This window comes from Mustelus asterias, chromosome 22 (assembly GCF_964213995.1).
Source record: "Mustelus asterias chromosome 22, sMusAst1.hap1.1, whole genome shotgun sequence".
In the NCBI taxonomy this organism is placed as follows: domain Eukaryota; kingdom Metazoa; phylum Chordata; class Chondrichthyes; order Carcharhiniformes; family Triakidae; genus Mustelus; species Mustelus asterias.
The window spans coordinates 57587724-57611654 of record NC_135822.1 but is presented as its reverse complement, the minus strand read 5'-3'; the positions used below and the strand labels follow the sequence as shown (position 1 = coordinate 57611654).

Here is a 23931-nt window from a genome sequence, read left to right as displayed (position 1 = left end):
AAGTCTACCACCTCCCGTGTCACAAGGTCTTGTTTGACTGTAGGCCTGTGTTATCCTTAGCCTGTGGATGTCAAGTGATGGCAGAAGCAGGGCAGGTTGTAAAGCCGACACACAAAGAATGGCGGGCACCCATGGGTGCAGGAGCCCAGTCAGTCAATCAGGACACTTGAAACCTCAAATGGGGGAATCAAGTTAATAAAGAGTTTTTAAAAAATTATTCACCCTCAGCATGTTGGTGACGCCGGCGAGGCTGACATTTTCCTACCCATCCCCAACTGAGAGGTGACAACTTGCTCGGCCATTTCAGTGGGTAGTTAAGGGTCTGCAGTCATAAACAGCCCCCAGTGGATAAGGACGGCAGATTTCCTTCCCTAAAGGGGTCTTAGTGCATCAGATGGGGTTTATACGACAATCGTGGGTGGTTAGCGCCGCTGCCTCACAGCGCCAGGGACCCGGGTTCGATTCCTGGCTTGGGTCACTGTCTGTGCGGAGTCTGCACATTCTGCCCCGTGTCTGCGTGGGTTTCCTCCGGGTGCTCCGGTTTCCTCCCACGGTCCGAAAGACGTGATGGTTAGGCACTAAATTCTCCCTCAGTGTAACCCGAACAGGAGTGTGGCGACTAGGGGATTTTCACAGTGACTTCATTGCAGTGTTAATGTAAGCCTGCTTGCGACTAATAAATAAACGAAATAAATCACAGTTGCAGACGAGGCCCTTCAGCCCATCGAGTCTGCAACGACGCATTAAATCTCCTGATCTGCCCACCTAATCCCACTTGCCAGCACTTGGCCCGTAGCCTTGAACGTTATGACGTGCCAAGTACTCATCCAGGTACTTTTTAAAGGATGTGAGGCATCCCGCCTCCATCACCCTCCCAGGCAGCGCATTCCAGACCCTCACCACCCTCTGGGTAAAAAGGCATTTCCTTAAATCCCCCTAAACCTCCCACCTCACTTTTGTCCCAATCGATAATGGTTTCATCATTAAACTTTTAATTCCAAATTTCTATCGAATTCAAATTTCACCATCTATCATGGTGGGATTTGAACCCAGGTCCCCAGAGCATTACGCTGGGTCTCTGGATTACTAGCCCAGTGACAATACCACTACGCCACCACCTCCCCAAGGAACGTCATCTTCCATGGATAACGTGGAGGATGTTACACAGGAAAAGAAAACCAGAGTGCGTCCAATGAATGAACAGAGAAAACGTTCCCACTGGAAGGAACGGGATAGAAACATAGTAACTAGAAGCAGGAGGAGGCCATTCGGCCCTTCGAGCCTGCTCCGCCATTCGTCACGATCATGGCTGATCATCGAATTCAATATCCTGATCCCCCCTCACCCCCCCCATATCCCTTGACCTCGTTAGCCCAAAGAACTACATCTAATTCCTTCTTGAAATCACACAACGTGTCTGATCGAAGATGATGGACGGTTGACCTAACACATAAACACAAAAGCATGACAGTAAAGAGTGCAAGAATCTTCCGCCAGAAGTTGCAGCCAGAGTATTTGAAACGCTAAGTATGGCGATCTAAACTGAGGACCGAGAAAGTCAGCCCAAGATCACCATTCCAAACAGAAAAGGAACAGGATCTCGGACAGTGCAAGACCTCTGGACTGTCTGAACCTGTAAAGTCAGGAGACTTGGGGAGGGAGTGTGGCAGGGGTGGGAGAAGTATGTGTAAATATTACTTTGATAATTCATGCAGTGCACAAAAGAGCCAGTCTGCTTGTGTGTCATCAGGATAGGAATAGGGATCTAGCCCATTCTTTTATAGTCATAGAATCTCTACAGTGCTGAAGGAGGCCATTCGGCCCATCAAATCTGCTCTGACAACAGTCCCACCCAGGCTCTATTCCCGTAACTCCACATATTTACCCTTCAAACCCTCCCCGATTGCCCCTGAGGGGCAATGTACCATGGCCAATCCAGCTAACCAGCACATCTTTCAGACTGTGGGAGGAAACCGGAGGGAACCCACGCCGACACGGGGAGAACGTGCAGACTAAAGTCTAAAGTTTATTCATTAGTCACAGGTAGGCTTACATTAACACCGCAATGAAGTTACTATGAAAATCCCCTAGTTGCCACACCCCGGTGCCTGTTCGGATACACTAAGGGGCAATTTAGCATGGCCAATGCACCTAACCAGCACGTCTTTGGACTGTGGGAGGAAACCGGAGCACCCGGAGGAAACCCACGCCGATACAGGGAGAACGTACAAACCCCACATAGACCAGTGACCCAAGCCGGGAATCGAATCAAATCGGGTCCCTGGCGCTGTGAGGCAGCAGTGCTAACCACTGTGCCACCAGGCCGTCCAGATATTAAACTGATAAGAACAGATACTACACTTGATCTTAGCCAAAAGGCCGAGAAGCGATTGTAAGTAGGTTTGGGTAAAGACTTGGGGGAGGTGTAGTATAAGGATGTCTGGCACAGCAAGAGTTAATATGGGGCTGTAGTGCAGTACTGTTCACAGTATGGTGTAGAGAGTCACAAGATAGTGCACTGAGTACAGTAATAGTCTGGTGTAAGCCAGCATGGAGATAGTACCTATACACACACACACACATATATATTGTTACATGTTATCAAGATACACACAATGTTTAACCAAACAAGCCTCCAGACCTCTTAGTGAATCACTGAACAATCGGACTTCTCTGACAGAAGTTTTAAGTAACAAGGAAAATGGATTTTGATGGGATAATATGGGAACTAAGTTTCTTTTATCATCCTAGACTTTTCAGAGTGCCACGATGGGTCAAACGGTTCACAACAAGGATCTCAGTCAAATCAAACAGAGGAAAAGATCAAAAGTGGAACTCTCTGCAGGAAGGAGGACGGCACGGCGGCACAGTGGTTAGCACTGCTGCCTCACAGCGCCAGGGACCCAGGTTCGATTCCCGGTTTGGGACACTGTTTGCACATTCTCCCCGTGTCTGCGTGGGTTTCCTCCGGGTGCTCCGGTTTCCTCCCACACTCGAAAGATGTGCGGGTTAGGTGGATCGGCCATGTTAAATTGACCCTTAGTGTCAGGGGGACTAGGAGGGTAAATATGTGGGATTACGGGGATAGGATCTGGATGGGATTGTTGTCAGATGGGCCAAAAGGCCTCCTTCCGCAGTGTAGATTCTAAGGAAACCAGAAGAGTTGGTGAAACTCCATCGGTCACGCGCGAGCTCTGCAGACGGCCAATGTTAAAGCACTTCAGTAAAACAGGCATCTCTCATTCATTCGTAGGTACAGCTGTCCCAACGCAACTCACACCACAGGAACCAGCCTTGCGTCATACACTCCTGCCAACATGTCCGAGGTTAAAATCTGTTATCTGAACCACTTAATTAGGCTACAGCCTCTTCATCACTTCCCACCCAGTCAGGGGTGGATGGAGTGTTAATGAATTGGAGTGCTCACAGTTCATGTGGCAACAATTTGAATCCACTCGAATGGATTAGTAGCAACTACCACAGCCCATCTCCAGCACTGAAATTGATGTGCATTTATATAGTACCTCTTCGGAGCTCAGGAGACCCAAAGTCCACCTTTGAAACTGGGGAGGTGATGGGCTAATGGTATTGTCGCTAGATTATCAATCCAGAAACTCAGCTAATGCTCTGGGGACCCGGGTTCGAATCCCGCCACGGCAGATAGTGCAATTTGAATTCAATAAAAAGAAAATATCTGGATTTAAGAGTTTACTGATGACCATGAAACCATTGTCGGAAAAACCCATCTGGTTCACTAATGTCCTTTAGGGAAGGAAATCTGCCGTCCTTACCCGGTCTGGCCTACATGTGACTCTAGAGCCACAGCAATGTGGTTGACTCTCAACTGCCCTCGGGCAACTAGGGATGGGCAATAAATGCTGGCCAGCCAGCGACGCCCATGTCCCACGAATGAATAAAAAAAACGCAGTCACTGTTGTAATATAGGAAATGCCAGTTTGCGCACAGCAAGATCCCATAAACTTGACCCAAGAATATGGCCCAAGAATAATTCTGTTAAAAATGTGATGTTTGATCGAGTGATCAATAGCATAAATAAATATAAATTTACAATCCCCTGCCCCTCTTCAAAATTGTGCCACGGGATCTTTTACAACACCCCAACCGAAGAAGGACAGCACCATCGACAGTACAGCACTCCCCTGGCTTTGTTTTCATTGCTCATGTGGGTTTTGAACTCAGAATGGGCTGACTCACACACACAAGCAACCGAGGTATAGCTAACACTCTGCGTCGAATCCTTGCAATGCTCTTCAGTGCTGCAGCCCAGATTGTAATGCCTGAGATCCCTGGAAAGTAAGTTTGCCTCATTTGTCATCAGATCCAATTTGAGCCACGCACTGTGCGATTCTTTCTCCTTCAGCCCCCAATTAATTGTCAGTGACACAGACAAACACCAGACGAGAGCTGGAGTCAATTTGCGGAGGAGCTGAGTGAGGAGAGACTTTTGACTTCGACTCTGCATTCATCTATCTTATCCCGCTGCGGGAATACTGCGCAATGCGGCTGAAGACACGAGGCAAAGTAACATTTACACATCGGTTCAAAGGTTTATTTATTATTGTCACACGTAGGTTTACATTAACACTGCAATGAAGTTACTGTGAAAGTCCCCTAGTCGCCACACTCCGGCGCCTGTTCAGGTACACTGAGGGAGAATTTAGCACGGCCAGTGTACCCAAACAGGTGTCAGAGAACAAGAACAATACAGCACAGGAACAGGCCCTTCGGCCCTCCAAGCCCGTGCCGCTCCCTGGTCCAAACTAGACCATTCTTTTGTATCCCTCCATTCCCACTCCGCTCATATGGCTATCTAGATAAGTCTTAAACGTTCCCAGTGTGTCCGCCTCCACCACCTTGCCTGGCAGGGGATTTTCAAAGTAACTTCATTGCAGTGTTAATGTAAGCCAACTTGTGACACTAATACACATTAAAGCAAGCTGACCTGCACATCTTTGGACTGTGGGAGGGCGGCACGATGGCACAGTGAAAATCCCCTAGTCGCCACACTCTGGTGCCTGTTCGGGTACACATACTTGCTTCAAGTCGGGACAATTCTTCTCCTACGCTTCCTCTCCCTTCCCGGCCCGCTTTTTCCCTTTGAAGGGACGAAAGGGTTGACGTACGAGGCGAGATTAAACAGTTTGGGTTTGTACTCGCTGGAGTTCAGAAGGACGAGAGGGGATCTGATCGAGGTGTATAAAATACTAAAAGCGACTGATAAAGTAAGCTTGGACCATGTCCTAGATTGCCCTTGTGGGGCAATCTGGAACAAGAGGTCACAGGGTAGAGGTTGAGAGGCGGTAGATTTAACACTGAGATGAGGAGGAACTACTTCTCGCAGAGGGTGGTGAATTTGTGGAACTCGCTGCCCCATAGCGCGGGGGAGTCTGAATCGTTGAATGGCTACAAGAAGGAGATAGATATATTTCTAATAAAAAGAGAGATGGGGGACAGGTGGGGAGGTGGATTTGAGACCAGGAAGAGATCAGCCATGATCTGATTGAATGGCGGAGCAGGCTCGGAGGGCAGAATTTGCCAACTTCTGCTCCCAATTCCTGCGTTCCCTTCACTCTCCTTCAGCTTCCCTGTGCTCCCTACTGTCCCTTCCCTTCCCTCCTCTCCCAGTATTTGTGCCCAATGAGGTGAAGGGGCAGCCACTGACTTAGTCCTTGTTTACGGGGGTTCTAATGGTCAGAGAGGGTCCAACCCAGGGTGATCTGATATGCAAGTCGTTGACACACAACATAAGGCTGACGCACTGCAAAGGAATGTGCCAGAACCCACATCCCTGTCCCTCTTTTGAAAAGTTTTAACGTTTATTTATTTGTCACAAGTAAGGCTTACATTAACATTGCAATGAAGTTACTGTGAAATTGCCCCTAGTCGCCACACACCGGCGCCTGTTCGGGTCAATGCATCTAACCAGCACGTCTTTCAGACTGTAGGAGGAAACCGGAACACCCGGAGGAAACCCACGCAGACACGGGGAGAATGTGCAAACTCTACACAGACAGTAACCCAAGCCGGGAATCGAACCAGGGTCCCTGGCGCTGTGAGGCAGCAGTGCTAACCCACTGTGCCACCCCTGATGCCACACAAGCAGGCTGGCTCCTGTGTACGCTGCATGAATTATCAAAGCACATCCTCAAACGTAGTCAAGATCACTGCTGATTTTGTTTGATCAATGCAGATAAGTATTAGTTTCTCAGACGAAGATCATTGCGATGATTTCATTACACATACTGGAATGTTTCCAGTAAAGGTTTAATATTAATGCTGATACGGAAATGCCTAGACTTGTAATGAATTAATAATTAACTTATATACGATGTACAGCAATGTATTACATTTAGTAGGGGAAAAAAACAACAAAATATTTATCATTCCCATTAATTCTATTGAGTTTTTTTGTGGTGGCTCGTGAAAGCTAATGAGGTATGGGTTGAGTAGGTGGTCCATTGAGTCTTCTTCCCCACCTAATTTGGGGGCGGCACAGTAGCACAGTGGTTAGCACTGCTGCTTCACAGCTCCAGGGTCCTGGGTTCGATTCCCGGCTCGGGTCACTGTCTGTGTGGAGTTTGCACATTCTCCTCGTGTCTGTGTGGGTTTCCTCCGGGTGCTCCGGTTTCCTCCCACAGTCCAAAGATGTGCGGGTTAGGTTGATTGGCCAGGTTAAAAATTGCCCCTTAGAGTCCTGAGATGCGTAGGTTAGAGGGATTAGTGGGTAAAATATGTGGGGGTAGGGCCTGGGTGGGATTGTGGTCGGTGTAGACTCGATGGGCCGAATGGCCTCCTTCTGCACTGTAGGGTTTCTATGATTCTATGATGGTACCCAAGTAAAACAGTTTGAGAATCACTGATATTCCACAAGATCACTTAGAGAATTCCTACACTGCAGAAATAGGCCATTCGGCTCATCAAGTTTGCACCGACTCTTACACAGAGCATCTTACCCAGGCCCTATTCCGTAGCCCCAACCTACACATCGTGGGATACTAAGGGTTAAGTTTATTTATTAGTGTCACAAGTCGGCTTACATTAACACTGCAATGAAGTTACTGTAAAAATCCCCGAGTCGCCGCACTCCAGCATCCGAAAGGCTACAATGAGGGAGAATTTAGCACGTCCAATGCACCTAACCAGCACGTCTTCCGGACTGAGAGGGGAAACCGGAACACCCGGAGGAAACCCATGCAGACACGGGGAGAGCGCGCAGACTCCGCACAGACGGTGACCCAAGCCAGGAATCGAACCCAGGTCCCTGGCGCTGAGAGGCTGCAGTGCTAATTTAGCATGATCAATCCACCTAACCTACACATCTTTGTAATGTGGGAGGAAACCGGAGCACCCAAAGGAAACCCACGTAGAGACAGGGAGAACAAGCAAACTCCACAGTCACCCAAGGCTGAATTGAATCCGGGTCCCTGATGCTGTGAGGCAGCAGTGCTAACCACTGTGCCACCCTAAACACGCAAAGTCTTTTCCTGAAAAAGTGTTTCCAAAAAAAGGGTCTGACCATGACTCTGTTGGGACAACAGGTTCCAAATCACCGTTAAAAAGTTGAAATAAGTAATTTGGTAGTCCAGATCTTGAGTTTTGCTGAAAAAATACATTTGTCAAAGTTTTTCATCTTGTACTGATCAGAACTATCCCAATTGTACCTGAAATTTATGTGATCGTTCTGATGAGTGCAAGATGAAAAACTTCGACAAAATGTATTTTTTTCAGCGATACATAAAAGAGAACTTGGGGGTCTTAGATGGGCAAAACACATCACAGTGCTTAGCATCGACTTATATCATCATGCAGAGTGTGGATATGTTTTCCTATTATTTTTATTCATGGGATGAGGGTTTTGCTGCCAAGGCCACCTTTTGACCATCCCTAATTGCCCCTTGGGGAGGTGGTGGCAAGCCACCTACTTGAACCTCTCTTCAGTTTGCGTAGTGTAGGTGCACTCACAGTGCTGGATGGGGTTCCAAAATGTTGATGGTCCTCAGGCAGGAGATCAGGTTATTGGCCTTGCTCAATTGGCCATGCTAATTTGTTGCAGGGTTCCCAGCCTCTGACCCGCTCTTCCAGCTGGGATTCTGGTCGGTGGTGGAGCCCAGGATGTAAATGATGGGGGATTTCAGTGATGGTAATGCTGTTGAACAGTAATGCCACTGAATGCCTTGGGGAAATGGTTAGGTTTTCTCTTGTTTGGGGTTGACTCATTGCCTGGCACTTGGGTGGCACCAATGTTACTTTGTTAGTATTTGTATGTCAAACTCCGATTTGTATGTAATCTCCTCAATAAGGTGTGCTCGCAAATGAATCCTACTCTTTATCGAGTGTTGCATTCGAGAACTTGTGGGGAGTTAAATACGCCAGTTTACATCAAAGAATATGCGAAATGGAGGTGTGCCTGAGAAGGAGGGTCAGATCTGGACCCCATAAACTTTCTGTTGTCAAATTTATTATGGGAAAGGAAATGTTGAGTGAATATCACCAGAGAGAGAGTCCTTCCCCAGAGAGAGAGAGTCCTTCCCGAGAGAGAGAGAGTTCTATTCAGGCATCCCCTGCAAGCCAATTATAGCGTAGGATTGCCAAAGCTTCATAGAAATCATAGAAACCCTACAGTGCAGAAGGAGGCCATTCGGCCCATCGAGTCTGCACCGACCACAATCCCACCCAGGCCCTACCCCCACATATTTACCTGCTAATCCCTCTAACCTACACATCCCAGGACTCTAAGGGGCAATTTTTAACCTGGCCAATCAACCTGACCTGCACATCTTTGGACTGTGGGAGGAAACCGGAGCACCCGGAGGAAACCCATGCAGACACGAGGAGAATGTGCAAACTCCACACAGACAGTGACCCGAGCCGGGAATCGAACCCGGGACCCTGGAGCTGTGAAGCAGCAGTGCTAACCACTGTGCTACCGTGCCGCCCTACCGCTAGCTTGGATCACCAGCCCAGTCGCCGACCGGACACCAAAGGGTAAAAAATGCAAACTGAGTGTTTGTGCTTTCTCCAAATGTGGGATTCAGAAAAGCAGATTACTTTTCTTCAGGGAGATGGCGATTTACAAAAGGCGTTATGTTGCTTAAGATGAGAATCAGCACCCACAAGTGTTCAGTGAGCAGTTGAGACAGAGAGTATCCCAGCACCAATCTCCAACGGGTTCGATTCCCGGCTTGGGTCACTGTCTGTGCGGCGTTTGCACGTTCTCCCCCGTGTCTGCGTGGGTTTCCTCCGGGTGCTCCGATTTCCTCCCACAGTCCGAAAGATGTGCTGGTTAGGTGCTAAATTCTCCCTCAGTGTAACCCAAATGAAGAACGGTTGAGGACTCTGGGTCTGTACTCGATGGGGTTTAGAAGGATGAGGGGGGGATCTTATTGAAACTTACAGGATACTGCGAGGCCTGGATAGAGTGGATACTGTGAGTGGACGTGGAGAGGATGTTTCCGCCAGTAGGAAAAACTAGAACCAGAGGGCACAACCTCAGGCTAAAGGGACGTTCCTTTAAAACAGAGATGAGGAGGAATTTCTTCAGCCAGAGAGTGGTGAATCTGTGGAACTCTTTGCCGCAGAAGGCGGTGGAGGCCGGGTCATTGAGTGTCTTTAAGACAGAGATAGATAGGTTCTTGATTAATAAAGGGATCAGGGGAAAAGGCAGGAGAATGGGGATGAGAAAAATATCAGCCATGATTGATTGGCGGAGCAGACTCGATGGGCCGAGTGGCCTAATTCTGCTCCTATGTCTTACGGTCTTATAACAGGTGCTGGAGTGTGGCGACTAGGGGATTTTCACAGTAACTTCATTGCACTGTTAATGTAAGTCTACTTGTGACACGAATAAAATAGCCAAGAGGGCTAGAAAGGGAACATTGGTGAGAGGTATCACTCCTGGTCCTTGCTAGAACAGCACCGGACATTGGGTGAGGCCACATTCAGGCTTGCCCATCCCACCCTCTCCACCCAAAGGGTCCTGCCAAGACAGACTGCCAAGATGTGAATAATAATCAGTTGGACAGAGTAATGGAGCTTACTGAGCACCTCAGCAAGGAGCGAATCTCTTCGGGAGATCTGGAGAAAACTCTGGTAAGGCAGTCACCGGAGTCACATGCTGACTGAAAGAAGTGCAGTTGACGGGCCAATGTGATCACGTATTCTGCGCAAGTAGCGCCACACAGAGATCTACAGTAATCTCCGAGAAAACGCCAACCAGCATCGCTGATTCGGCGCAGCGACACGGCTGCTGTCGGGTCTTCGCTGTCACAGTACGATCTCTTGTCCTCAGCTCCGTTACCGGTGGGAGTCACGAACAATTCGTGGGATCATTCAGTGACAGAACGGAAGAGGATTCACTCGTTTCCGCATTAAAGCTCGGTCGCCTGAAGCCGAGCAGGAATTTTTGCGCAGTCTGGCTGCAGGATAAATTGGAATGATAGCAGGGGAAGGAAAAGAACCACAAGTCCCTGGTGTGTTCATTTATCCATAATTCAGATAGAGATAGAGAGAGATCAAAGTGACTCAGGAAATCCAAGCCCGCAAGCATAGAGTGCAAGAAAACTGAGTCAAGAAAATGATAGTTCATAAATGAAGGATATAGGGGAGGGCGATGGTGTAGAGGTATTATCGCTAGACTATTAATCCAGAAACTCAGCTAATGTTCTGGGGAACCCGGGTTCGAATCCCGCCACGGCAGATGGTGGAATTTGAATTCGATAAAAGATATCTAGAATTAAGAATCTGCTGATGACCATGAAACCATTGTCGATTGTCGGAAATACTCATCTGGTTCACTAATGTCCTTTAGGGAAGGAAATCTGCCGTCCTTACCCGGTCTGGCCTACATGTGACTCCAGAGCCACAGCAATGTGGTTGACTCTCAACTGCCCTCGGGCAACTAGGGATGGGCAATAAATGCTGGCCCAGCCAGCGACGCCCATGTCCCAGGAATGAAATGAATAAAGGAATCCTCGCCACCACTGAGAATAGTCCTCTCAATAAAATATTATGCAGGCAAGAGAAACAAAATAGATGCTTTTCCCTGGATAGAAGTGAAAAAGTAGTGGTCATAAGTCCACTGGTTGGGTATCTGCGCCCAGCATGGGATAAGGAGTGAGATGCTTCAGTAACTGGAGCAGTCATAGAATCATAGAAACTCTACAGTACAGAAAGAGGCCATTCGGCCCATCGAGTCTGCACCGACCACAATACCACCCAGACCCTACTCTCATATCCCTACATATTTTACCCACTAATCCCTCTAACCTACGCATCTCAGGACACTAGGGCAATTTTAACATGGCCAATCAACCTAACCCGCACATCTTTGGACTGTGGGAGGAAATCGGAGCACCCGGAGGAAACTCACGCAGACACGGGGAGAATGTGCAAACTCCACACAGACAGTGACCCAAGCCGGGAATCGAACCCAGGTCCCTGGAGCTGTGAGGCAGCAGTGCTAACCACTGTGCTACCGAGCCGCCCGTGTTACCAACTCAGTTACCAACTGAGAAACTGAACATTGCTGAATCGGGACATGTTGGAAAGTTTTTTGTCTTGTGCTCATCAGGGCAAACGCAAGAATACCAAATTTCAAAGGATCACTACAATTTATACGACAAGAAAAAAGGATGCCGGTTAGCAAGCCAACAGCAGAGGTGTCGCCATGGAGAAAGCCACGGGTTTTGCAAGCATGGGCTAGTCATGTATGATCTGCATCTGACCTGTTACAAACAACGAAGGAACATGCTGTTTGACTTGGTCATCCAGTCCTTGGGACGTATCTGGCACTGCACCATTTCATTCACTCCCAGTCCACAGAATCAAAGGACTAAATGCCTTCCCGCTTACTCCCATTGCATAGAATCCCACAGGAGCAAACCCTTTCCCTTTTAAAGAATGACAATGGTCTGGATTTTCCAGATAGCGGTGCAGTAAGGACTCTGACTTCGAAGTGTAACAATACTATGCTTTTAACAAATGCCTTTCAGCCATGTTTCTTGTGCAGGGTCTGGCCTAAGCACCCGGGGCCATTTAATCTGGATCCAGAAGCACTGTACTGATACTGAAAGAGCATAATTGATCTTAATTGCAACTGTGCTTGTTTGAATCTGAACTATTTTGTTATTTTGCGTTTTCCCCTGGGATATTGTAGAGTAGGGCTTGATTAGGTTGATTGGCAAGTAAGATCATATGACTGGGTACAGCTAGGTTTTCACAGAGAACAGAAGGCAGTCTGTCTTTTGGACTCTTTAGAGTGAGGTCACTTTCTCTGTATGTCTTATTTTGTCTGAAGTATAGACTGGAATCTGCCAAGAAATAAACTTTTTTTCTCTAAGATTCGACTGTTTGGGGGTGAAGCTTTCTCTGGAAGTTGCTGCTAAGAATAAGGAGACAGGATCTGCCTGGATCACTCTCCAGAATTGTCAAAAGGCTGGAAATCTAGCACCACATAAGCATCTTTGGTTTTGTGCTAATTCGTTCCAAAGAAAGGATTAAGTTTAAAAGTTAACGTTTATTTATTAGTCACAAGTAAGGCTTACATTAACACTGCAATGAAGTTATTGTGAAATTCCCCTAGTCACCACAGTCTGGCGCCTATTCGGGTCAATGCACCCAACCAGCACATCTTTCAGAATGTGGGAGGAAACCGGAGTACCTGGAGGAAACCCACGCAGACACGGGGAGAACGTGCAAACTCCACACAGACAGTGACCCAAGCCGGGAATCGAATCCGGGTCCCTGGCGCTGTGAAGCAGCAGTGTTAACCACTGATGTACTGTGCTGCCCTATCTCTATCTGGAGATACAGCTAAATTGGAATAATAGAGATAGTTAGCTGTTAAACAGTATATTTATGTCATGTTTGAGTATTTAAATTGGTAAAAGTTATGCTAATTATTTTTGTTATATTCTAACTGTGTTCATAAATAAACTTTGTTTGATATAAGCTTCCAAGTAAGCCACTTGAATGAAACCTCTCTGGAATTTAGAAGAATGAGGGGAGATCAAATTGAGGTTTACAAGATGATAAAAGGTATGGATAAAGTAGACGTGGAGCGGATGCTTCCTCTTGTGGGGCATTCTAGGACGAGAGGTCATAGTCTTAGGATAAGGGGCAGCAAATTTAAAACAGAGTTGAGGAGAAACTACTTCTCCCAAAGGGTTGTGAATCTGGAATTCGCTGCCCCAAAGTGCGGTGGATGCTGGGACAAATTTAAGGAGGAGTTGGACAGACTTTTAATTGGTAATGGGTTGAAGGGTTGTGGGGAGAAGGCAGAAAAATGGGGATGGGAGCATATCAGCCATGATCGATTGGCGGAGCAGACTCGATGGGCTGAATGGCCTAGTTCTGCTCCTATATCTTATGAACCTGGAGTGACCCCTTAAGCTCACCCTAATGCCAAAATCAAATGTAAAACTTAGGGTCTAGGCTAATTTCACAACATACCTTGGAAGTTTCTGATCCGGTCCTTCGCAAAAGAAAGCAGTCTGCAAAGATGGAGCAATTTTTGCAATGCCGACTTGTTTTTCTGGTGACAATTTCATCACAACCAACACCATTAGAAGTTTAACTTCCGGGCATAACTGGAGAATTATTGGATGGCAACACCAAGTACCCACAGACTTTCAATCTTCATTTCTCCCATTACCATCCCTTTTTCAATGCCCCACTCATCTCTTTTGTCGTTTTATCATTCACGCTCTCCATCCTTCACCCTTGTGACGACAATAATCTCTCCCTCAATGTCAACAAAACGAAGGAGATTGTCATCGACTTCAGGAAGGATAGTGGAGAACATGCCCCGATCTACATCAATGGGGACGAAGTACAAACGGTTGAGAGCTTCATGTTTTTAGGTGTCCAGATCACCAACTACCTGTCCTGGTTTCCCCCCCATGCCGAGCTATAGTTAAGAAAGCCCACCAACGCCTCTACTTTCTCAGAAGACTAAGGAAATTTGGCATGTCAGCTACGACTCTCACCAACTTTTACAGATGCACCATAGAAAGCATTCTTTCTGGACGTATCACAGCTTGGTATGGCTCCTGCTCTGCCCAAGACTGCAAGAAACTACAAAGGGTCGTGAATGCAGCCCAATCCATCACGCAAACCAGCCTCCCATCCACTGACTCTGTCTAGACTTCCCGCTGCCTCGGAAAAGCAGCCAACATAATCAAGGACCCCACGCACCGCGGACACACTCTCTTCCACCTTCTTCCATTGGGAAGAAGGTACACAAGTCTGGGGTCACGTACCAACCGACTCAAGAACAGTTTCTTCCCTGCTGCCATCAGACTTTTGAATGGACCTACCTCGCATTAAGTTGATCTTTCTCTACACCCTAGCTATGACTGTAACACTACATTCTGCACTCTCTCCTTTCCTTCTCTATGAACGATATGCTTTGTCTGTATAGCACGCAAGAAACAATACTTTTCACTGTTTGCCAATACCTGTGACAATAATAAATCAAATCAAATCAAACCCTAGCTATGACTGTAACACTACATTCTGCACCCTCTCCTTTCCTTTTCTATGAACGGTATGCTTTGTCTGTATAGCGCACCAGAAACAGTACTTTTCACTGTACACACAGTGTCTAACTTCTCTAAGTTCTGATTGAAGGTTATCAAATTCAAATGTGAACTCTGTTTCTTTCGCCACAGATGTTTCCTGGCTTGAACCATAGAACCATAGAAAATTACAGCTCAGAAACAGGCCTTTTGGCCCTTCTTGTCTGTGCCGAACCATTTTTCTGCCTAGTCCCACTGACCTGCACCTGGACCATATCCCTCCACACCCCTCTCATCCATGAACCCGTCCAAGTTTTTCTTAAATGTTAAAAGTGAGCCTGCATTTACCACTTCATCTGACAGCTCATTCCACACTCCCACCACTCTCTGTGTGAAGAAGCCCCCCCTAATATTCCCTTTAAACTTTTCCCCCCTCACCCTTAACCCATGCCCTCTGGTTCTTTTCTCCCCAAGCCCTCAGTGGAAAAAGCCTGCTTGCATTCACTCTATCTATACCCATCATAATTTTATACACCTCTATCAAATCTCCCCTCAATCTTCTACGCTCCAGGGAATAAAGTCCCAACCTATTCAACCTTTCTCTGTAACTCAGTTTCTCAAGTCCCGGCAACATCCTTGTGAACCTTCTCTGCACTCTTTCAACCTTATTAATATCCTTCCTGTAATTAGGTGACCAAAACTGCACACAATAATCTAAATTCGGCCTCACCAATGTCTTGCCGCGCACTTCCACCATTTTTCCTTTCAGTTTCAGACAGTCCTTACCTTGGTTATACCAGCTGTGAAGCTGGAGATCCTCACACGTAGAACTTGGAAAGTACTTGCACTTTCACATCCTGGGAGTCGATCACACATCACAATCTCCACAGCTTCTCTCCAGTGGACTGCCACCCAAACCAACATAGAAGATAGGAGCAGGAGGCCATTCGGCCTTCGAGCCTGCTCCGCCATTCATCACCATCATGGCTGATCGTCCAACTCAATAGCCTAATCCTGCTTTCTCCCCATAACCTTTGATCCCATTCGCCCCAAGTGCTATATCCAGCCGCCTCTTGAATACATTGAATGTTTTGGCATCAACTACTTCCTGTGGTAATGAATTCCACAGGCTCACCACTCTTTGGGGGAAGAAATGTCTCCTCATCTCTGTCCTACACACCATTTGCCTTCTTTACCGCCTGCTGCACCAACATGCTTACCTTCAGCGACTGGTGCACAAGGGCACCAGTCGTAAAGAGTGCCTTTGGTACATTGGCCTTTATAAATCGGAGTATCGAGTATAAAAGTTGGAGTCTTATGGTAAGGTTATATAAGGCATTGGTGAGGCCGAATTTGGAGTATTGTGTACAGTTTTGGTCACCTAATTACAGGAAGGATGTAAATAAGGTTGAAAGAGTGCAGAGAAGGTTCACAAGGATGTTGCCGGGACTTGAGAAGCTGAGTTACAGAGAGAGATTGAATAGGTTGGGACTTTATTCCCTGGAGCGTAGAAGATTGAGGGGAGATTTGATAGAGGTGTATAAGATTTTGATGGGTATAGATAGAGTGAATGCAAGCAGGCTTTTTCCGCTGAGGCTAGGGGAGAAAAAAAACCAGAGGGCATGGATTAAGGGTGAAAGGAGAAAAGTTTAAAGGGAATATTAGGGAGGGGCTTCTTCACGCAGAGAGTGGTGGGAGTGTGGAATGAGCTGCCGGATAAAGTGGTAAATGCGGGGTCACTTTTAACATTTATAAAAACTTGGACGGGTTCATGGATGAGAGGGGTGTGGAGGGATATGGTCCAAGTGCAGGTCAGTGGGACTAGGCAAAAAATGGTTCGGCACAGACAAGAAGGGCCAAAAGGCCTGTTTCTGAGCTGTAATTTTCTATGGTTCTATGGTTCTATGGCACCCAGGTCTATCCCGAATCCTCAGATTGTGACCCCTGGTTCTGGACTCCCCCACCATCGGGAACAGCCTCCCTGCATCTACCCTGTCTAGTCCTGTTAGAATTTTATAAGTCTCTATGAGATCCCCCCTCATTCATCTGAACTCCAGCGAAAACAATCCTAACCGAGTCAATCTCTCCTCATACATCAGTCCCGCCATCCCCGGAATCAGCCTGCTAAACCTTCGCTGCACTCCCTCCAGAGCAAGAACATCCTTCCTCAGAAAAGGAGACCAAAACTGCACACAATACTCTAGGTGTGGCCTCACCAAGGCCGTGTATAATTGTAACAACACATCCCTGCTCCTGTACTCAAAACCTCTCACAATGAAGGCCAACACACCATTTGCCTTCTTTACCACTGCACCTGCATGCTTACCTTCAGCGACTGGTGCACAAGGACACCCAGGTCCCGCTGCACACTCCCCTCTCCCACTTTATAGCCACTCGGGTAGTAATCTGCCGCCTTGTTTTTGCTTCCAAAGTGACTCAATGGTCAAACAGCTCAGAATTCACAGGTTATCAATCTTAATTCGATGAGACGCAACCAGTCCTTGGGTCAGTTAAGCTCCAGTTCAGAGAAGATGCGATAATTATCCACACAATGCGACGCAGATCTTTCACAGTCCTGTAAACCAGAGCAAACTGAACAAGCATATTCCCACCTCCTCCTGTTTGGCATCAGCTTTGGAGCTGAATTGCAGACACTGGCTCAGATTGTAACCGTTTACTTACTTGCAGTGCTGTGCAACTCGAGTCCTAACGCCCCCAAAGGCTTCCTTTGGTCGAATATTGCTTACTCCATGGCTCCCTTTCTCAGCTTTATATTCCCTGGCACTATACCTTCGCCACAGCACTTGCTATTCATAGCGCAGGGCAAGGTATTTGAAAGGGGAGATGACAACATCATTACTACTGGATTCTTTACCATCTCAGCCTTCAACAGAGGCCATATAAATAATGCATCTCTCCCATACACAAGGACAAAACCTGAGAGAGGCAGTTTTACACTCTTTCTATTGAATAAGAATGCTGCCAGGCAGCACAGAATCCCTACTGTGCACAAGGCAGCCATTTGGCCCATCAAACTTGCACCGTCAACAATACCACCCAGGTCCTATCCCCGTCACCCTCTCCCCCTCCGTATTTACCCCCTTGAGGGGTAATTTAGCACAGCCAATCCATCCAACCTGCACATCTTTGGATATGGGGGCAGCACGGTGGCTCAGTGGGTTAGCACTGCTGCCTCACAGCGCCAGGGACTCGGGTTCGATTCCCGGCTTGGGTCACTGTCTGTGCGGAGTCTGCACATTCTCCCAGTGTCTGCGTGGGTTTCCTCCGGGTGCTCCGGTTTCCTCTCACAGTCCAAAGATGTGTAGGTTAGGGGAATTGGCCATGCTAAATTGCCCCTTAGTGTCCAAAGATATGCGGGTTAGGGGGATCAGCCATACTAAATTGTCCCTTAGTGTCCGAAGATGTGTAGGTTAGGGGAATTGGCCATGCTAAATTGCCCCTTAGTGTCAGGGGAACTTAGCTAGGGTAAATGCATGGGGTTACAGGGATAGGGCCTGGTTGGGATTGTGGTCGGTGCGATGGGCCAAATGGCCTCCTCCTGCACTGTAGGATTCTATGAAACCGGAGCACCCGGAGGAAACCCACGCAGACACGGGGAGAACATGCAGACTCCGCACAGACAGTGACCCGAGGCCGGGAATCGAACCCGAATCCCTGGCGCCGTGAGGCAGCAGTGCTAACCCACTGTGTCACCATAAAGGTGACTTCCAAGGGTTAACACACAAAGCCAAAACAGAGACACGCAAAACCTTCGTCACATCTTAGCTGTCAACTAAATGTCTAGAAATAATCAAGGATATGGCGAGGGATGTCAGCTCTCTGCGCACCTACGAGAAGTCTTCTTCCCTCAGAACTCTCTGGCTGCCTCGACAAAAGAATAGGCCAGCATTTCCTCGAGTGATTTATTTCTCTATGAACCCAGGACTGCACACGTAGGCTGGATACAGGCTTCCAAAATAAAAGCGACGCTTCTCCAAAGCAACACCTGCAGCAGCTCGCAGCCGCCAGCTTTCAGCCTGCTGAGTGTGAAGAGTTTGCACAGAGATGCTGAAAGGATTGCGTATTTCAATTGTGTGTGCACTGGATTCCATAGGCAGCTGTCTCCAGCTACCTGGCCATGGTCACTGAGTGACGTCGCCTGAACCAGGGCTCAAGGTGCTTGACCAGGACGAGTGGAACACGTCTACCTGGTCTTGTTTTCACTGCATGCCCACATATGGGGGAGGCAGTGGCACAGTGGAATTGTCATTGGACGAGCAACCCAGAGTAATGGGGACCCGGGTTCGAATCCCGCCACAGCAGATGGTGGAATTTGAATTCAATAAAAAAATACCTGGAATTAAGAATCTACTGATTGTTGGAAAAATCCATCCAGTTCACTAATGTCCTTTAGGGAAGGAAATCTGCCATCCTTACCCGGTCTGGCCTACATGTGACTCCAGAGCAAAGTGGTTGACTCTCAACTGCCCTCAAAGATAAATAGGGATGGGCAATAAATGTTGGCCCAGCCATGACCATGATCCATTAAAAAAAACTCAACATAAATGTGGATGCTGTAAAGGGTGGGTGATACACTCTATCCGATTACCATCTGTACAATGACTCTGGGTAGCACTATGTGTCGGGAAGCTGCGTTACGACATCAGGTGCATGGAAACATCATTCCCTGCAAGTTCGTTCCCCCCCCCACTGCTCCCCACAAGTCGCACACTATCCAAACTTGGACGTATGTCGCCGTTCCGCCACTATCATTGGGTCAAAATCCCGGAACACCTTCCCAACTATGGCGCTTCACTTCTCATTAGCGGTTAGAGAAGGCAGTTTCTCCAAGGCAACTCAGGACGGACACTTGCTGCTTGTATTTCTAGCAAAACCCTAGAGGAATCGAACCCGGGTCCCTGCGCTGTGAGGCAGCAGTGCTAACTGTACCATTATAAAGGTGACTTCCAAGGGTTAACACACAAAGCAAAAATTGAGACACACAAAACCTTCGTCACATCTTAGCTGTCTAGAAATGATCAAGGATATGGCGAGGGATGTCAGCTCTCTGCGCACCTACGAGAAGTCTTCTTCCCTCAGAACACTCTGGCTGCCTCGACAAAAGAATAGGCCAGCATTTCCTCGAGTGATTTATTTTTCTATGAATCCAGTACTGCACACGCAGGCTGGATACAGGCTTCCAAAATAAAAGTGACGCTTCTCCAAAGCAACACCTAGAATGATAGAATAGCATAGAATCCTACAGTGCCATTCGGCCCATCGAGCCTGCACCGACCACAATCCCACCCAGGCCCTATCCCCGTAACCCCATGTATGTACCCTGCTAATCCCCCTGAACACTAAGAGGCAATTTAGCATGGCCAATCAACCTAACCCGTACGTCTTTCGGACTGTGGGAGGAAACCGGAGGAAACGGGGGAGAACATGCAGATTCCATACGGACAGTGACCCGAGCTGGGAATGGAATCCAGGTCCCTGGCACTGTGAGGCAGCAGTGCTAACCACTGTGCCACCTAAAGGCAAACTTGTGTCAGCTGCCGCTCAATTGGTGGTACTCACGGCTCGGAGTCACGAGGTCTCCTGGTTCTAATCCCGCTCTAGGATTTGAGTGTGACATCCAGCTTGACACTCCAATGAAACTTTCTGGGAGCGGTGCTCTGTGCCACCTTTCACACTAATGTTAAACCAAGGCCTCATCTGCCTCTTGGGTAGATGTGAACAATCCCATGTTACTATCTGGAAGAGGACCATGGGTCCTGGCCAATATATGTCCCTCAATCAACACCACAAAAGATATCGGATCATCAGCACATTGCTGTTTGTGGGAGCTTTCTGTGTGCAAATTGGCTCCAGTGTTTCCTATAATCATAGAATCCCTACAATGCAGAAAGGGGCCATTTGAGTCTGCACCAACCACAATCCCATCCAGGTCCTACCCCCGTATCCCCACACATTTACCCTGCTAAAATCCCCCTGACACTAGGGTCAATTTGGTTTGGTTGAATCCACCTAACGTGCCCAGCTTTGGAGTCAGAGAGTCATAGAGGTTTATAGCATGGAAACAGGCCCTTTGGCCCAACTTGTCCATGCCGCCCTTTTTTTTAAAACCCCTAAGCTAGTGCCAATTGCCCGCATTTGGCCCATATCCCTCTATACCCATCTTACCCATGTAACTGTCTAAACTCTTTTTAAAAGACAAAATTGCACCGCCTCTATTAATACCTCTGGCAACTTGTTCCAGACACACACCGCCCCAAGTGAAACAATTGCCCCTCTGGACCCTTTTGTATCTCTCCCCTCTCACCTTAACCTATGCCCTCTAGTTTTAGACTCCCCTACCTTTGGGAAATGATATTGACTATCTAGCTGATCTATGCCCCTCATTATTTTTAGACCTCTATAAGATCACCCCACAGCCTCCTACGCTCCAGAGAAAAAAGTCCCAGTCTATCCAGCCTCTCCTTATAACTCAAACCATCAAGACCCGGTAGCATCCTAGTAAATCTCTTGTGCACTCTTTCTAGTTTAATAATATCCTTTCTATAATAGGGTGACCAGAACCGTCCACATTATTCCAAGTGTGGCCTTACCAATGTCTTGTACAACTTCAACAAGACGTCCCAACTCCTGTATTCAATGTTCTGACCAATGAAACCAAGCATGCCGAATGCCTTCTTCACCACTCTGTCCACCTGTGACTCCACTTTCAAGGAGCTATGAACATGTACCCCTAGATCTCTTTGTTCTGTAACTCTCCCCAACGCCCTACCATTAACTGAGTAAGTCCTGCCCTGGTTCAATCTCCCAAAATGCATCACCTCGCATTTATCTAAATTAAACTCCATCTGCCATTCGTCAGCCCACTGGCTCAATCGATCAAGATCCCGTTGCAATCCGAGATAACCTTCTTCACTGTCCACTATGCCGCCAATTTTGGTGTCATCTGCAAACTTATTAACCATTCCTCCTATATTCTCATCCAAATCATTAATATAAATGACAAATAACAGTGGACCCAGCACTGATCCCTGAGGCACACCGCTGGTCACAGGCCTCCAGTTTGAAAAACAGCCCTCTACAACCACCCTCTGGCTTCTGTCAAGAAGCCAATTTTGTATCCATTTAGATACCTCATCCTGGATCCCGTGAGATTTAACCTTATGTAACAATGTACCATGCGGCACGGTGGCACAGTGGTTAGCACTGCTGCTTCACAGCTCCAGGGACCTGGGTTCGATTCCCGGCTTGGGTCACTGTCTGTGTGGAGTTTGCACATTCTCCTCGTGCTCCGGTTTGCTCCCACAGTCCAAAGATGTGCGGGTTAGGTTGATTGGCCATGCTAAAATTGCCCCTTAGTGCCCTGAGATGCGTAGGTTAGAAGGATTAGCGGGTAAAATATGTAGGGATAAGAGGGTAGGGCCTGGGTGGGATTGTGGTCGGTGCAGACTCGATGGGCCAAATGGCCTCTTTCTGCACTGTAGGGTTTCTATGATTCTATGCGGTACCTTGTCAAAGGCCTTGCTAAAGTCCATGTAGACAACATCAACTGCACTGCCCTCATCTACCTTCTTGGTTACCCCTTCAAAAAACTCAATCAAATTTGTGAGACATGATTTTCCACTCATGAAGCCATGCTGACTGTCCTGATCAGTCCTTGCATCTCTAAATGCCTTAAATCTTGTCTCTCAAAATACCTCTTAACAACTTACCCACTAAAGATGTGAGGCTCACTGGCATGTAGTTCCCAGGCACAACATTTGCCACCCTCCAATCTTCAGGCACCTCACCTGTGACTAACGATGATTCAAATATCTCTGCTCGGGGACCCGCAATTTCCTCCCTAGCCTCCCACAATGTTCTGGGATACACTTGGAGTGTGGGAGGAAACCGGAGCACAGGGAGGAAACCGGAGCACAGGGAGGAAACCCATGCAGACATGGATAGAACGCGCAAACTCCACACATCAGTGACCCGGGGCCGGAATTGAACCTGGGTCCCTGGTGCTGTGATGCAGCAGTGCTAACCACTGTGCCACCGTGCCACCCTGCATTACAACAGTGACTACACTTCGAAAAGTATTTCATTGACTGAAACATTTTGAGGCGTCTGGCTGTAAAGTGGGAGAGGGGAGTGTGCAGCGGGACCTGGGTGTCCTTGTGCACCAGTCGCTGAAGGTAAGCATGCAGGTGCAGCAGGCGATAAAGAAGACAAATGGTATGTTGGCCTTCATTGTGAGAGGTTTCGAGTACAGGAGCAGGGATGTGTTGTTGCAATTATACAGGGCCTTGGTGAGGTCACACCTAGAGAATTGTGTGCAGTTTTGGTTGCGAAAGGCACAATGTTAATGCGAGTTTTTCCATTGATTTTCATTGTCAGACAGTGAATGCAAAAGAAAACACATTCTTATTGCTGCCTCACTGCCCAAAAGAACTGAACCCTGGTCGGCAATGTTCTTTTGCCCCAATACAAGTTTATAGACGAAGTGGCTTACAGCATGTTAATGCAGCCCGAACAACATGTACACATTGGTTACAGTGCTTGCAATAAGAGAACTCCAGCCAGAACTGGCATGACCCATAAATGTCAATAACCCTTATGTATTTTTCACAGCACGCTGCAGTCTGCACTGAACCAGACACGGTCTTTCAACTGAATAGAATGGAGTTGGTGAAATGCTGCACACAACAATCTCCTCAGCTTTGATCAGTCCTACTGAGGCTAGATTAAAAAGATGTGGCAGCAGATAAGCAGTGGAAAACATTTAAAGGATTAATTTGTAATGCGCAAACAAGCACGCACAAAGTAAAAACTCCCACAGGAAAAGTGGCCTAAGCTTGGCTGACAAGAGAAGGCTGCATTAGACTAAAGGAAGATATTGCTAAACATCCGAGGACTGGGAGGATTTTAAAATTCAGGAAAGAAAGGCCAAGAAATTGGTACAGTGAGAGAAACTGGAATATGAGAGCAAACTAGCTCAAAGCCAGTGAAGATTAGTTAATGGATGTAAACAGAGAGTAGGAATATATTGGTCATTTCCAGGATGGCAGGTTGTAACCCCTGGGGTATTGCAAGGATCGATGCTTGGGTTCCAGCTGTTCGCTATCTAAATCAATGCAGGGACTGAGTATAACGTGACCAGGCTTGTTGACAATACAAAGTTTGGAGGAGAAGTAAGCTGTGAGGAGGACACAAAATGAGTGGGCGAGAACATGGCAGAGAATGTGGAGAAATGTTGAGTTTATCCAACATGGTAGGACAAAGAGAAAATTGTTTTTAAATGGTGAGAGACTGGGAAATGTTAGTATTCAGAGGGACCTGGGTGTCCTTGTATATGACTCTCAGGAAGTTAACATGCAGCCAAAGCAAGTAATTA

General features: G+C 47.4%; 1 protein-coding gene and 1 non-coding gene across 2 annotated transcripts in view; both read right to left on the bottom strand.

Annotated features, from left to right (window-relative positions):
• The window catches only part of LOC144510043 (cGMP-dependent protein kinase 1-like), a 119592-nt gene that overhangs the window by 72764 nt on the left and 22897 nt on the right, over positions 1–23931 (bottom strand). The window lies entirely within an intron of this gene.
• LOC144510275 (U2 spliceosomal RNA) lies at positions 2202–2391 on the bottom strand. The gene has a single exon (XR_013500590.1). It is a non-coding gene; the product is annotated as a U2 spliceosomal RNA (small nuclear RNA).